We start from the raw sequence: 17,005 nt of genomic DNA, 5'->3' as shown, positions 1-17,005 counted from the left end.
CACCTCTTTTATCACTCTCATTTCATCTGTCTCCTTCCATTCTCTGCATCTTCTTCTACAGCACATTGAAGCTGCTCCATTTCTACCACAATATGAGATATAGACCTAAAAAAAGTGATGAAACACAAGACTCCTCCTGGAAAGACACTACCTCCATCTTTTCCTCTTCCGTCTGTCATATCAGTCATTGCTCCCCCTCCTTGCAGGGCGTAATTGTGTCCCTAAATATGTGAAAGTGCACGTTTACGTGCCCAAGGGAAAAGCCCCAAAAGTTGGCCCCATGACAAGTGACCCCCCCCCCCCCCCCCAGCTCCTCCTCACAGCTGAAAGGATGGAGAAAAGCAGACACAAAAAGAAGGGACAGAGTGAAGAAAGAGAGCAGGGAAGGAGGGCAAGGCCAGCTGTAGGCAGCACAATACGAACGAGAGCCTGGCAGAGACTCAAAGCTGCTCTGAGCGAGTGCCTCTAACTAACCCCCTCCCCGAGTGAACTCCCCCTAGCCCTCCTAGACAAATTAAAAGCATTTGGTGCTCTAAAGCACAGCGGAGAGAGGAGAGGAAGGGGGAGGGAAAAAGGTGGGGGTAACAAGGCAGACGATGGGACAGGGAGAGGGGACACGGGGAGGATTAAGAATTAATGTGTTTCTGCACCAGCTTAATCCTAATGATTACACCAAAATAAATAAACCTCAACTCTGTGAGGTTTTTTTTTTCTTCCTTTCTTGATTTTTCCCGTTATGTGACAAATGCAAGGTGGTCAGAAACAATTTAACTGACTGAAATGCATTTTTAAAAATTATAGCAAAATAGCTAAGAATACAGATGAAATAACAAAAAATTGAAAATATTACATTTCTTCATAGATACAAAAAAAAACCTCAAATGTTTACTTTTAAGGTTTCAATGATCGTTATCACGTTATTGCAAGCAAGGCAATAATTTAAACTAAAATATTCGATCTGTACATAATTTAAGACCACTTTCATTTACAAAAGGCAACTCATTTTTGAACCTTTTGCACACAAAAAGTTTCCAGATCAGAAGAAAGTTGAACTCATAACCCAATCCTGGAACTCATGACTTTCACCTTCGACCTCAAAGCTATAAAGCTTAAGAATCGGTCCTGTTCATGGTTTTCCACACTTGAAGCTTATCTTTTCAGGCCAATTCCTCCTGGCCTCCATCTGCGGAGCATCTTCAGTATCTTACAGCATCTGCAGTGGTCACTTTGAAGATATACAGTGGCTGCATAATAGAGGTTGGGTTGTATATCATCCATGAAATGCACAGTTTAAATCAGTAGTAAAAAAAAAAAAAAAGTACACTGCACTTTCACCTTTCTCCAAAAAATGTTTACTTAGCTGCGGGCGCTGCCCGCCCTCGGCGCCCCCCTTTGACCTGCCCTCACTGACTGGATGGTAACTACCTGTGTCTACCTTTCCCCGTCGGCCCTGTCACCGTGGTCATCTTCAAGATGGCGGATAGCAACCACTGAATTTTTTTGGTCGCCTGGGGTTGACGAACAGGTCTGTGTCATTTTTAAAAGAATCTGAAAAAGTAAACTTTTGAATTTTCTTGGCAACAAAGGCTTTTTGTTGATAACTCAGTTCGTGGCGTTTGTCATATTGTTTCATTCAGCTTGAGCCAACAATTCATTTACAACGTTTTCACAGAATTTAAAGTAAAAAATATTCGAGCAGCATGGCGCAGCACTTTTTGTAAACTTTCCACACAAACACCGTTCATAATCTGCAACTTCTAATTCCAAAATTTTTTCCAAGTTGTTTCTCAATGATCCTCGAAGAGTTGTAGGAGCTGTTAGATTAAATTCCCAAGGAGTAGTTGAAAATTGTAGCTGGTGCTAAACATTTTTCTTTTTCAATTTAAGATGGCAGCCTCTTTCCGAGGTCAAAGGTCAACGAAATCTCTGTTGCAGTTGTAGACTTACCCTAGTTGCATATGCATGAAATATTTTGAATATCATTCGAACACAAGGTTGCGTTTCACATATTATCCGAAAATGTGAAAAATCGGCAAATTTCACAATTTGCCACAAAATGGCGACCATCCCATAATAATTCTAAACCTTCCTTTGGACATCCCTGACATGTCTTTTGGTTTCGTTAGTGAATGTCATGTAATTTCAAACTGCATAAGAAATTTTGACCCCATTTATTTGATGGTTTCTTCTGTTGTGTTGTCGTCATTTGTTTGTTTTGTTTTGTGTTTGTGTGTGTGTGTGTGTGTGGGGGGGGGGGGGTCACTATGTCTAAAATTCATTTTGATTGGGTATTAGGTGTGTGCGGATTTGAATTTGAATCCGAGTGAGTTTTTGAGTTTTCCTCAAAGGCGCAGTACGAAAGAATTGCACACACAAAAATAATAATAATAATAATATATAATAATCTAGTCCTAGGGGTCCAAGACTGCTGCAAGACACAAAATGGATCTACATGTACTCAAAATTTGCACAATTTGTTTAACCTTAAAGGAATATAAATCCAAATGGAGAAAACAAGGAAACTAATTCCCTTTTTGTGCTGATCACGCTTTCTTAAGATGACGAAGCTGTTTCTCGTGGACAAAAACCTTCCTTATTTTCTAGGACTCTGTTTGTAGACGCTTTTCTTCAAAGTCTTTGCTTTTAATAGGTTTTCTGGGGCTCAGAAGAATATTTTGAAGTGTAAAACCACCTGAAAGGGGAGGCCCAACTTCCCTCTCCTCCTAACCTTTTTTTCTTCCCAACCCAGTGTGAAATGGAAAACCCTGCCCCAGCAAAAGAACCCCACATTCCTTCTTTATAGATGACAAGATGAGTGCCCCCTAACACAACGCAGCAGCCCCGAATCCAGGCCTGCAGACTCTGCCGCCTGCTGTTTCACGTAAGACAGTGTTGGATTCATCAGATCTGCACTCATTCCCAGGTAAGCATTCCCCCTTTGCCTAAATCTTTGTCTGTTTTTTGTTTGTTGGTTGAAAACCTTCCAAAATGTTGGAGTGATGGATTACAGTTTGAGCGTCCATCTCAGGTTACTCCAGTTAAACAAGGAGCTCCAGTGAGACTCGCCGTTCGTCCAATCCTGCTGCTTCTATCGTCACAAATCAAGAGCTACAGGGTGAGCAACCTCGCTGCATTTCATCAGCACTGTCTACGATTTATCAACACAGTAGGGGCGGGCACACGCAATGCCAGCAGGGAGCCAAGAATCTGCAATGCAATCAATCAACATTGTCATGTTTAGTCTGTGCTTGTCTTTCACTACAGGAAGGCTGTCTGTCTCTGGAAAACAGGGCAGGCAGCCATCTTTCTGACAAGGGTTAGCCTGAGATCCAACACTCGGATCGCCTCTAATTAGGCAGTGACATCTCAAAAAAATACCTATTTTTTAAGAAGATAACACTCATTTACATAGATGGCCAAATGTTTAAAACATTTGGTCTTTGTTCCGTCAGTTTACTCACAATTATTTTTTCACAAAACAGTTTTAGTTGTTTATCAGTTAAAATTTGTGAATATTTAGGGGCGTGGTTCAATTGATTGACATTGATTGCTGTTTGTTGGTACATTTTTGAGGTGGGCGGAGCAAACTCCGTTCAGTATTCTTTTTTTTTGGGTTGTTTTGGGCAGTGCTGCCACCAAATGAGCCGGTGATGTAACACCAGGTGGTTCCTCTTTCAAGAGGCCATTAAAACTATTCAAATAAAAGAAATGTTAAGTCCAAGGACTCAATGAGGTGAAGATGATAATCAATAGATTACTGTCAAAGGGATAGCGTAGCAAACCACTTTTCGTCTTGGTGCTGTTTTCTCTATTACTCTGGTAAATGCCTCTTTCAGGAAATGAGAAGTTGCAGAGACTCCATCTTGTTTCCAGGTGGGTCGGTCCATTTAAAAGTAAAAACAAACAAAAAAAAGGTTGATATTGAGCCAAATGAGCCGGTTTTACCAAGTGCTGAAGCAGCAGCACAGAATGAGAATTGCTTCTCGCTTGAAGTGTTTGATTGACATATTTTCCCAAGGCCGCTTTCAAATGGTAGGAGTGTGGAATTCCAGCAAGCTCACTCCTGACTGGCGAGAGTGGTTGCCAGAGAAACGTACAGACTGACTCAGACCAATCACTGCTTACTGGCAATTTCTGGTGCCAACATGGCAGCGCCTGTGTCACGAAAAAATGGTGACTGAATTGACTTCATTTCACTGGAACTGGAACTAAGTCATTTTCTGTAGGTGACGTCTCACTCACTCAGTCCAGTTCCCATATACAGTCAATGGTGGTGCCCCCAAACAATGTATACAAATAACTAGTCTGTTTTGACACATAAAAAAAGAACCTCGTGGGATAAAAACACAAATAAAAAGCATAATCATTCACCAAGATTTAATAACACAATCCATAAATATGTTTCTGTCAAAGTTTCTCTGTTTTGGTTTTTGGTTCGGTTTGGTGACTCACAAAAATTAAAAAGTAGGTCAAGCTGTGTTGTTACCATGGAACCACAGAAAAAAATGCTTTCCCCTTCAGGTCTTCAGACTCATTTTCTAAAGCTGAAGTGTCTTTTTTTCTTTAAAGTCCCACTCCGATCATCTTTTGATTTATTGTAAAATCCTTCCACGTGTTTTTTTTAATTATAGTTTTGCCATTTTTAGCCAAAAAACTAAAAACCTGAGTCGTTTTCTAGGACAAAGTTTCTGCAGACCATTGGAAATTTATCCTGAGTTGTTGGCGGGACTGTCCATCTATTTCCGTGCTCTCTCCCACTAACATACTGCCCTTCTCACCCCCCAACCTAACATTAGTGGTGCGACAAAAATGACGAGTAACATCGGAGCTATTCAGCCGTACTCGTCTGAGTCAGACTCCCGCTCAGAAGAGAAAAACAAAGACGTACACGGATTTATTTGTCTACAAGTGGATGCATCAGAATGGAGCAGAGCGGGGAGCTTGTGATCCTCTGATGGTTGCTTCTACCTTACACCTACAAGCTTCCTCAAAGGGCATTTTCGTCTGCTCCTGATTCACAACACTTTGAATAAAGAAATATGCGAAAGGCAATTTTTATCTCAATTATCTCTATATATGTCCTCTATCACGAGAAAAATGCCACAAGAACATGTTAAAAACACCAAAAACATTTTCATCAGAGTGGGTCTTTAAGAATTAAATGTTCACCCTTATCTGTGACCTTTTTGAGGCAGAGTTAATAACATAAATGAACAATTTATACTTTGCTGCTACTTTTCTAAGAAAATTTGAAGAGTTGCCTATTCAGGACTTTTAAACCTGACTCCCAACTCTGTTTTTGTCTGCCGTCCTACTTGGCTTTATAAGATAGGAACTAAAAATAATCCTCTACAATTCCTCATCCTTTTTCTCAGGCCACAGTGAGAGGAATTCAGAAATTGCCCCAGGACACACTCAATCATTAAGCCCCTCCACCCCAGAGGAGGACTTGGACTGTGGGCTCCCGAGTGCGCCTCCATGTCACCTTGAACAAATCCAGATGATTAGGTGACAAGCACTCCCACGTGAGGGTCTTTTATTTCCCAGGAAAGCCGCCTCTCCGTGGTTCCTCAACTAATTTCCAAAATGTAAATGTGGAAATGTGCAATGAAAACAACCCCCGCATCTTTTTCTGTCTGTTTTTCCGCCTCATGCTATGTAAGCATTACTAATTGCCTTTCATAATTAGGCCAGTGACAGTTGTTGAGGCGATGAAGGCGAGGCCATCACAGTTTTCCTCGTTTTTACACATGCCTTTCCCGATAAAGTGGGTCATTACTGAACCGCCCCATATTAATTATCACACAAAGTCTTTTTTTTTCTCTTTAAAGAATGCTTCCTGGCATATTCTGTGTCGTTTTTTTCTCCCTTGCGTGCAGGAAGGAGACTTTTCCTTCATAAAATGCGTCCAAACCGAGGAGCAAGCTCGCAGACGCGAGCCGGCATGCAAATTTAGGAAAAAGCAGGACATGGAAGAGTTTTAATTAGCTTGGTTAAGTAGGGGCTCACGAAGCCGCCAGGCCTCACCAGAGGGATTACGACAGATTTATTTAGCCAAGGCTGCAGGAGAGGCTGCGATATGATATATTCCAACAACAACAATAGCTGTGTAATCACACCCCAACCTCAGAGCTCCAGCTAATGTATTCCCTGCCTCGAAATGAGGACTCATTTTATTCCCTCTCATTCAGAAGTCAAGAGTTTAGTTATTTTTAAGACTCTCCTTCTCCACTGTCTTCCTTCCCTCCTCTCTCCTGCATGCAACCCTTGAGGGCAATTTGGGGAGGCACTCAGACATGCTAACACAATCAACAATCAGGCAGTTTGCGCTCCCTAATAGATACTCTAGTTTTCGAGGGGAAAAAAAGGCCATATTGTTTATTTGATTGTGTTCACCGGAGGAGAGTCCGTTGGGAAAGTGCTCGGTAGACATGGAAGGCGGAGGTGGGGTCGTACCAGCAAGGCATTGTTACCTTTGTTTTGGCGAGACGAACGACTACAGGATGTTGAAACACTGAGGCACAAAAGCAAAGCCGTAAAAAGTAACAGCCAGTTCAAAGAGCTTTGCTGCTTGTCTTGAGTTGTTCGGAAAACGTGAATTGCTGTTAGTGTAATAAAAGCATCCTGACTGATCCTGGTGTAAATGTAGATAAACTTTCAAATTAAAAGATTTTCTGATTTGTCACATTTGCATCTAACAAACAACATGGTTTGCAAAATTGTAATCTGTCTTAATGTTACGTTCAAACCGGGCATGTGACGCGTGGTGTTCTTGAACGCACCGAACACTTGAACGTGCGTTTCGCCCACGGTGTCCACACTGGACAAGGGGCTTCTTCTTCTTCTTCTTGTACTGTTTACTAGCTCATGTCCGCCACCGACAGCTGGAAGAGACTTTGTGCAAAATGTTGTAGCGTTGCAAACGCACTCCAGGCTTTATTTTTTACAGCTCTCTTCTGATATAAGAAAGACTTGGTGTCCTAAATGTGGCCAGGCACAAACCGCAATTATTTATTTCCCCTCCATGATTAACTTGTTGGCACTTCCGTGAATTGAAAGGGAGCCAATCCATACCTCAATACCAAATCATAGTCCCTGATTGGCCAAAGTTCAGTCTGGTTTAACTATCAATGTGGCCGCGTCATAGAAACTGGGGAAGCTGCTCGTGAACGCGGAAGCCCAAGAGGCACATTTACGCACGTTTACATGGACTTAATTGGAAGTGGCCGCTGTGCGTGTTGCCGAGGGAGACGTGCACGTAGCTTAGTGCTAATAGGACGTGTCTCCTTTGTGTCGGGACTGATCTTTAGGAAGGCCAAAGTTTGAGAGCGAAAGACGATGACACGGAGACATACGGTGTTCAACAATTACAATACTTCCAAAAGGAAAAGTTAAAAAAAAAACAGAGCAAAGATAGTGATAGAAGTTCAACCTGATAATCACAAGTGACTAAACCAAAACTAATGGATAAATGAAGTCCATGGGCTTTAATAGAAAGAGGGATTTATCTGAAAAAGAGTTAGCTGTGAGTGGATGAAACTACAAACTGGTGTCACAGTAACAGGGGCAGGAATCATAAATACAGAATTGATACAAAGTATTTGATACTTGCAAAGATGTTTTTAGATATTGAAGATATTTTACCAGGTTTGAAATAGTTTTCTTTTCTCTGCACCTTTCCAAGCATTTCTCAAGACCAGCACAGTTGAGAATCCTTTGTCTCAATAAGATCTAGGAAATAGAAATAGGGAAGTTATTATTAAAATAAGACAAAATCCTTTTGCTCCATGCTTTGGACAATCAGAGAACTTGATTGAACCGGCTCAGTGGCCTTGTGGCTGGAAGGTCGTGAGTTCAAATCCAGGCCGAGTCATACCAGACACTGTAAAAATTCACGCTCAGCATGAAGGAGGTGGGTGGGGGGTTAAACCACCAAATGGTTCCCAAGCACGGCTGTGTCTGTCCCTCACTGCTCCCCCAGGTGATGGGTTAAATGTGGAGAGCAAATTTCACACACCTAGGTGCATGAAGAAAATTCCAGTACAGTTCTTGTTTAAAATGTAAATATGTTATTTTAATGTTTCTTATAAGATTTAAATTCCTTGCTGCACGGAAAGATCATTTGACAACTTTTCAGTGATTTTCTTTTAAGATTATTATTCTTTTTCTATTTCTGCAAGAAACCAAAGCTAAAACAGGCACCAAACCTCCAGCTTTTACAAAAATACTCACAAAACTAGTACGTCCAGAGCCCATCAGGCCCGTTGATACCTTTTTTAAGATATTGACAGTCTGTTACTTGTCCAAACACTCATCAACAGCACGCAGGACCACACACACAGTTTAGTAATTGTTTCCAAAAAACACAACATGGCCTATGATGCTGAATTCATTCTTAATTCATCTTAAGAATTGGTTTTAAAATTTTTTGAAAATTCTCTGGTCTGAGATAGTTCACCAGGTAATCTGTTGGAGGTGTATTGGTTAGAAAATGGACAATGATGCAAGACATCATAAAAAAAACCTATTCCAAGCTCTAGCATTGACATTCATGTGACTACCATAACTCTTCAACTGTTTATGTAATTAACAATATTCTGAAGCCCAGAAAAGCTACTTTACTGTAGTGTTAACAGCATCAACCATCTGACTCTGTCGTAGAGAAAAGCGGCTTTGCAAAGTTATGTAACACTTTACGTTAGTATTTGCTGCACATCGGTGCAAAGCGGATATGAAAGATTCACCTTAACGGTGAAACAGTTACATGCGTGAAAGAGCGTGTGTCGCCGGCGACATCTGCAGTGTTAAAGAGTTCAAAACAACGCTTTGATGGAACATCTTCAAGCATTCAAACAGCTGCTGGTGGACAGTTTGATGCTGGGACTCTCTGTTCCCTGTGATGTGTCACCATTTGTCACAGAAAAGAAAAAACAAATCCTAAAATGTTTGTGCTCCTATAACAGACCGAAACAACCTAAGTAATAAAAAAAGAAGAAGCCGAAAGTAAAATCATACAAGAAGTGAGAACCACCATGTTTAAAGAATGTTAAACTGTTTTCTTAACTGCATGTTCTTTACATCGTGTGTGCGAGTGGCAACCTGCCTCCACGTGAGCCTTTGTGATGAGTCAGCAGCCACTCACACGCGTGGACTCGCCATCTTCCCACGATGACTTCTGCATTAATGCAGCAGTGAGCCATCAGCTGGACATGAAAGTCAGTTTGGTTACATGATGAGATGACAGCAGGTGGAAGCGTGGTAACCACTCAGTCTGATTCAGAAAGAATCAGCACTGCCAGCAAGGAAAACAGGACTACAGTTTGAGAGGCCTGAAGCATCTTGACATCAGTCAGACAACTCAAAACACATACTTTCCACACTCTAAGACACTCTTAAATGCCATAGTTTCTTCAAAAACACCTTATAATCCAGAGTGCCACAATATTCCAGGTTGTGTTTACTGATGTTGAAGCTATTCTCAGAGGTACACGTCTATCAAAATGTTTGTTTTTTTAAGGGTTGCAAAAAATTTTAGGTGTTATTGTTAACACGCAAACGCAGCTAACATGTAGCGGTGTTGGACTATTTACGTGTGAGTTAGTTAGCGTAGTCACAGTAACGTTTGCTTTAGCGGTATCAGTCTGTGGTTGTGTCTGAAGTCCCACCCTAACCCCTAACTAACTCAAAAACTATATAGTGCAGGACTATGTAGTTTTTTAGTAGTAATTAATTTTAAAAGCAAACCGTGCTCATTTCTTTTTTTTTTTTTTTTAAACGGCGGGTATGACGTCATCGATTTCATGAAGTTGAAATCTAATTATATGAGCGCTTTGCAACAATTATTTATGAGTCCACTGTCTTCTGAAGATAAAAACGTTGATATCTAATCCAAAAAGCAAATTTCAATTTTCTTTTTAAATTGTTCTGACGCAATGCATTGTGGTCTATATCCACCGTTCAAGTAAGCATCGATGTCCACTGGTTATTCTGGAGACTTCTGGGGAATTTTTAGGGCACTCGATTTGGGAATTGTAGTTTAGGAAAGCACTACAAAATGGCAAACGCACTATATACGGGTCAGGGTGGGAATCCGGACATACCCTGTTTTTTTTTTTACCAGCTCAGCTCAACTCCAACCTTGTGGTTAGAGTGTCCGCCCTGTAACTGGAGCGTCGTGGGTTCAAACCCAGGCCGATTCATACCAAAGACTGTGTCTGCCGCTCACCGCTCACCCAGGGGATGGGTCAAATGTGGAGAACAAATTTCACACACCTAGGTGTGCGACAGACCTAGGTGCGCGACAGACCTAGGTGCGTGACAGACCTAGGTGTGCGACAGACCTAGGTGTGCGACAGACCTAGGTGTGTGACAGACCTAGGTGTGCGACAGACCTAGGTGTGCGACAGACCTAGGTGTGTGACAGACCTAGGTGTGTGACAGACCTAGGTGTGTGACAGACCTAGGTGTGCGACAGACCTAGGTGTGCGACAGTCCTAGGTGTGCGACAGACCTAGGTGTGTGACAGACCTAGGTGTGCAACTTTTGCAAGTTGCAAACAAGACTGGAAGCTACTGTAAATATGCTAACAAACTTAGTCCATTTCATTTTGTCTGTAACGCAAAAGACAACCTCTTCTTTTTTTAACTTCAGATATAGTTGATTGATTAAGATCGTTATCAAAGAAAAGCTGCTTTGTTCATTTTTCACAATATTTGATTTGAAAAATCGTTCATGTTTTTTGAAATTCAACCTTTCAATGAGCTTGAATGCATCTTGAATGTATTTTTTTTTCTGTTTGTGTGGGGGAGGCCAGACATAGTTGATGGGACAGACTTAACAGACTCGGAGGGAAATTCCAAATTAACCTCCTCTGAGGATTTTGACATGCCTCCCTTTAAATGACGAGCCACAACAATTAGCATGAACCCTCCATCCCAGCTCAGCCGTCTGCCACAGCGGGCTGAGCAGCGCAGGGGTGTGTGTGTGTGTGTGTGTGTGTGTGGAGGGGGGGGGGGGGGGGGGGGGGCTTTCCTCACTCTTGTAACATCCTACCTTTTCTTTTTAATTAACACCTCAGTTACTCGGGGTGTTTGGGGTTTCCTCAGAGGAGGCCTGTTTTTGTCTCCTCGTCAGTTAGCAGGTGTTTTAGTCTTCTTAGCAAAAAACATTATATAAGGTGGGTTGGAATTTGAGATTAACAAAAATGTGTTGTAAAATGATAGGACATCAAATGTACATTATTATAAATAAGATTTGTCCTTAACAGAGCATTCCCCTGTTTGCTTCTCCTTTCTGTTTATTTTCTTTTGGCTGTTGAAATCAAGCAACAAAACAAGTCAAAGCCATTGTCAGGCACATTACATATTCAGTTATTCTGGGTTTTTTTTTCCCCTCCTCACAGAATGCTCCAGTGTCTACATTTGAATATCGACCAGGACTGTCACAGAGCTTTCAGGTGAGCGCAGAAGCAGATCTATACGTCCTGAAATCGTGGCAGTTGCTGTGTTTTCTTTTGTTTTCCAACCTCTGAACACATCCCTCATGTGTGCACTTATCTCTTGCACTGCAGGGGAAATCTGTCTGAGGAGAATCTCTCTTTTTGAGGTGTTACATGAATTTATTTGAAAATTGTTGTTTATATTTGTTAATTTCTGAGTGAAATAGGCTATTGAAATTGTAAAAAAAATTGAAATAAAAAGAAAGGAGGAAAAAGATTTTTTTTTAAACTGCTCCTTCTTATTGTTGCCCTATGTGTCTGTTTTTCTCCCTCACTTAAATTGCATAATTTCAGAGAGAAACAAGAAACAAAACATAAAAAATCTCTTATCTAATGAACCGTCTTTCAGTTTATTCCAGCATTTTTGCTTTGTTTAGTTCAAAATACACTTTTAGCACATTTGTTTTTGTTTCAATATTCTATTTAACTATCTAAACAGATTTTTTCTTGTAATGTTTTGACTATTTGAGTTTTGTGCCTGTGGAGTCAGTCAGTCAAATCTTTTCTATTTGGGTTCTTTATGAATGCCACTTTATATCTTTTGTCAGAACCCCCCCCCCCCCCCCCCCTCCCTCCTCAAGTCTCTCCCCCCTCTGTCTCCTTAATCATGTGAAACATCTCCTGCTACTCAGGCGTTACACACTTCCCTCATCCAATTAGACATATGAAATCATCCCTGGCGTATCAATTGGTGACTTTTACACCCATTAATTTGCCATAATTATTTCATTTCAGATTGATCTGACGGCGCGGCTGCAGATGGAGTGCCGGTGAAGCTCTTCTCCCTTTGCACATCAAAAGAAATCATTTTAATTGGAGCCTTTTCAGCACTAATTGTTCTCTCTGTTGTAAATCAGTGTCTTTTGGTCTCCGCGGGTCTTTGTTAACAAATTGTCTTGTCGCTTTCCTCGTTTCATTCCAGATTGAGTTTTACACTTTTCGCTGTGTGATTGACTGCGATGGGAAATCAGAGAATTTGAGGATTTATTCCCAAAGCACAAAAGCTGTTGCTGCATTCATTTAGCACAGGAAATTATTCATTTTCAATGAGAACAAAAAATAAGCCATGGTGATATATTTAAATGTTTAATACAAGCAAAATAGAGAGAATTTAACCGAGACTAGAAAATCTTTTATGGAACAAGTTTGTCATTTAAGACTCTGTTGAGCTTTTTAGGCCTGAAGGAGAACCCTGCAGCTTTATGTCGAAGGCTAACAAAAACAGCACCTGTCTTTGAATGTCCATCAGTAGCCCATTAACTCATGTCTGAGGGTGCAGACTCTTTAAACTGACCAGAATGTAGCTGCTGAAAGCCTCTCTTCTACCAGTGCTGTTGACGTATGGAGATAAATGGACTCTGGCTGGCATTGTCCTGCTGACACGCCCGCATTCAGTTTCATTGGTCTTTGTGACAGGTCTTGGTGAAGAAATGCAAATGAGACGGCACATTCAGAGGAAAGGCACTCGCAGATATTTCCACTTTTTCATTTTAAGCCCCCACTCTTTACAGTTTTTTTTTTTTAACCAATGTACTTGGTTTGAGTTGTCAAAAAGGACTATTTTGCTCTCACTTCTCTTTAAAAACACTGTTTTTTTGTTGTTGTCCTGCATGAATGATTACTGACCCGTGACCTTTTTCAACCGGTGGGTTTGTTTTCTAGGGGAAGAAAATGAGTTGAGGGTTGGATGAGGCAGAACACAGGAAGGGAAGGCCAATGCAGAGTGGATTTCCAACAGAACACCATCTGTTTTGAGCTGTGCCATCAACAAGACAGGAAGTTGATTGCTCACTGTCTTTAGCTGTACTTTAAATACTCCTTTGCAATTTGTATCCAGACACAGTTACTGTGTAACTAATGCCTGTTTCCAATAAATACTGAGTTTGAAAAGATTGCATGACAAAAAGACACATAAGTGCTGGTGTCTTTTAGACTACCGAATATTTTGTTGAGGAATCTTCAGTACTGTACTGTATTGTATTTGATGCAATCTCATCTTGTCATGTAGACCTATATGTGTGATTTTGGAGCTTATTGCATTTCCTTACGACCTGCAGGAGACTTGTTGGGCCGACTAACGCTGGTCAGACAGGTTCAGGCCAGTGTTGGTCGCATCTTTGACAAGAAAGCCCTTTGGTCGTCTACCACACTTGTTTTTTATGCTTACAGTAATACCATCTACTTTAACATTTCATTAAATCCTGAAATGTTCATCTGGTGTCGTTGCATACGTTTGTTGGTCATAATGAACTCTGTTTACCAATCACCATTCCACCTGTGAGGCGAGTAATAGCAAATGCTAGTCTCTTAAAACCTCCAGGCTGTCTGAATGAACACCGGGCCACTTTTGGAAGATACACAGTATGCAAGTACAGACAGTGTTTACTCATGTTAGTAACTGCCGTTGACTTTATAATATACAACTGGACGGATCACCTGTGATGTCACTCCTAGAAAACGCCTTGCTTCCGGTTCCAACCAGTTTAGGCCATTTCAGTCGCCATTTTTCCATATAACGGTTGCCATGTTAACACCAGACGTCCTTAGTAAGCTGTGATTGGTCCATCTACATTTCTATGGCAACCACTTACTCCAATCAGGAGTGAGCATGTTAAAGGTCACACCCCTTCCACTGAAAGCAGGCTCGGGAGAATCTGTCAATCAATCAGTTTGAACATTTAATGCATGGCCACTTACTTTTATTGAGGCATGTGATTGGTCAATTTATAACTTGAACAACATTGCGCTGATATGCAACACTTCACAATAATTAAGTGCTTGTGTAATCAATGTAAATCAGCTGATTCTGTCACAGAGAGAAGAGGTTTTGCGTCGTTCTGCGCCAATTCACGTTAGTAATGTGCTACATGTCCGTGCAAAGCAAATATGACAAGCTACTTGACTGCGTGAACGATTGAGGGGTTACGTTATGTCAAAGAGAAAAGAACCTGCGTTATCCAGGCGTCACCGCACCATCTTCGATGTTAAAGTGTTAAAGTTGGGTCCATTTGTGCAAAAGAACTTGTTCTTCCTCGGTTCAAATAGACTGTCTTTGCACAAATGGATCCAACTTCAACAATTTAACCAGCTGTCCTATTTGCTGATTTACGTTGAAACTGCTTTTTGCACCATTTTTAAAAGAGACTTCTTGTTGATCGGTTTCCAGAAAGTCTGTAAACTAATTAACATTATTCAGAGATATCCAATTGGGTACACAGAGCTTGAGTATTCATTTTACCCTTTGCGTTTTAATTTCTCAACACATAATGATTCAAGAGTGTACTTTTGATTTTCACTTTTGAGTAAACCTATTTTGAAGTAATACTTTTCTCCCAGGAGGAATGTTTTTTTTTAATTTACACCTCCAGCAGGGACTTTTCAAGGTCATAGAGGCGTTGTACTTTAAGGCTACAGTGAGGCAGGATTAAGCCCTCAGTCTGGGTTTTGAGCATACATTAGTCCAGAACAGCTGGCTGTCCAGCATGCACATATCCAGGGACGTGTGAACAAGTACAGATGTGGAAGTCCGTGTACATTTGTCTGGGAACGACTTCTAAGCTGTAAGGCGTTTAAAAGTGAGACCATTTGGTTTTTAATTTTAAAGGAAATCCCAGTTGGCCGGTTGGTATTTTTGTTACCATGAGAGCCCAAGTCAGTGAAATCTAATAGTTTTTCTTTCCCGGCAGAACATTGAGCGAGACTCAACAGATTAGGACCTGTTGACTGACGGCAGCTTTAACTTTAGCTCTGTAACGCACATAGACCCACGGGGTGAGGGTTCCACAACAATGAAGGGAAGACAGAAAAAAGTCCAGATGAATTAGTGAGTGAATGAGTTCATATTTCTGTTATTTTTTTTACCACATTCTGGACGACAGCACCGGTCAGTGCAACACTTCAAGTTTGCTTTTCCATTTGTTTTACTTAAACATGTATGTCCACGCAGCCCAGTCCCACAATCCCAGATCCCATTAGAAAAAAAAACAGACCTAATGGAATATCCAAAGGGATCATTCAATTTTGTTGTCAAAGTAATCCACGACTGGACAAGCCGATCATTCGTTTGGTGATCTCTTTTTGAAGCAGAGAGTGGGATTAAAAGGTTAACCCCCACACAGAAAAAAAACCCACAAAGCAGCAGTGGATTCCTGCCCCCCCCCCCCCCCCCCCCCACTACTGGGGGCTCCCATTCGTTCAGGGTTTTCTCGCTTAAACAGAGTTCATCCATCCAAGCCTGTTCTGCTGCAGCTCAATGTATAAACACTTGAATATCGACCGTCTGAAATGTAGAAACAGTCTCGGCTGCCAGAAAAGTGACAGAGAGAAGACGGACTGCGGTGCGAGTGTCTGTGTGTTCATGAGATATTGCCCAGTCTGCAGTCATTATCTTCACACGCTGTTTTCTTAATGGTCCGAGCTTGCTGCATGTCTGATGCAGGCATGTTACAGGAAACCACAAGTCAATGATCACGACATACACGGAGGCCAATTGACCTCCTTTTGCCCTACATCAAAGGCTGCATTGTCATTTGTAAATGATTCCACATCTGGCCCTGTTCTCCCCCAACAGCCAACTGTACAGACATTGATTTTGAACAGAGAACAAGTGAAGTTGATGTCGGAGCATCTGTTATAAAAGAAAAGAAGAACGGGTAATAATCACTTACTGTGCTTGGAGTTTCAAAGCTGAAAGATAGACTTTATAATAGAAACACAGTAGGAGACAGCATTAAAATATAGAGGAAAAAACTGAAGGTTTTTAGCTTATTATGATTTTAGGATGTTTTCACAGCAAGGCTGACTTACTCTGATTGTCCTGAAAGGCTACTTGGTTTGTACTTGGAAACTGTTTTGCTACCTTCAGCTTTGCTATTGAGTCAGGGGCGTCCAGTTTCAATGCTAAGTCAGCGTACAAACGAAATCAGAGGTTCTGAGGTGCAACTTGAGCATCAGGCACAGAGTGTCAGTCTGGCATTTCTTTTTCGACGCCCGTTTCCAGTATTTTAGAGAGTTCTGGGTAATTATTGCGTCATAATGTTCTTTTATGTGTCTGTGATACTGTAAATCCAATTGTATTGGTTTTTGTGTTTTATTTTCCCCTTGTGTTTCTCTTTTGTTTTTCTATCTGTACTTGTATGTAGTAGGAATAGATGTCTTGAAAATGAGATGTTTCATCTCAAGGGGCCAGTCCCCCTTAAATGAACTGTTTAAATAAACCTAGAGAGTAATGCTGTTGTCTGTGACTAAGATATTTTAGTGTGTTACTTACAGTAAAAACAAAAAACAGGCTGCACAGAAAGAATAAATAACTTGCATTACTTCCGTTCTATTTATTTCGGAATCTGAAAGATGTTTCATTTTGAAAAATTGCCCGTTTCTCTGTTACATCCGTCTATGTCTCTCTTGACGCAGAACAAGGCGCTCTTCTCGGTCACGTGATAGATTACCGCTAAAATAAAACCCTGGAGCTAGCAAAATGAATAAAAAACAAACGTCTTTGGAAGGTTT

The 17,005-nt window shown here is 41.1% G+C and overlaps 1 long non-coding RNA gene across 1 annotated transcript; it reads left to right on the top strand.

The window, feature by feature from the left end:
• Positions 1–2,764: 2,764 nt before the first annotated feature.
• On the top strand, positions 2,765–16,725 carry LOC144995572 (uncharacterized). Its single transcript, XR_013659125.1, has 4 exons — positions 2,765–2,923; positions 3,029–3,115; positions 11,402–11,455; positions 12,233–16,725. It is a non-coding gene; the product is annotated as an uncharacterized LOC144995572 (long non-coding RNA).
• Positions 16,726–17,005: the final 280 nt, after the last annotated feature.

Source organism: Oryzias latipes, chromosome 11 (assembly GCF_053564925.1).
Source record: "Oryzias latipes strain Hd-rR chromosome 11, Olatipes_Hd-rR_3.1".
NCBI lineage: Eukaryota > Metazoa > Chordata > Actinopteri > Beloniformes > Adrianichthyidae > Oryzias > Oryzias latipes.
Note: the sequence above shows the minus strand (reverse complement) of the source record. Positions and strands in the feature narration are given on the sequence as shown.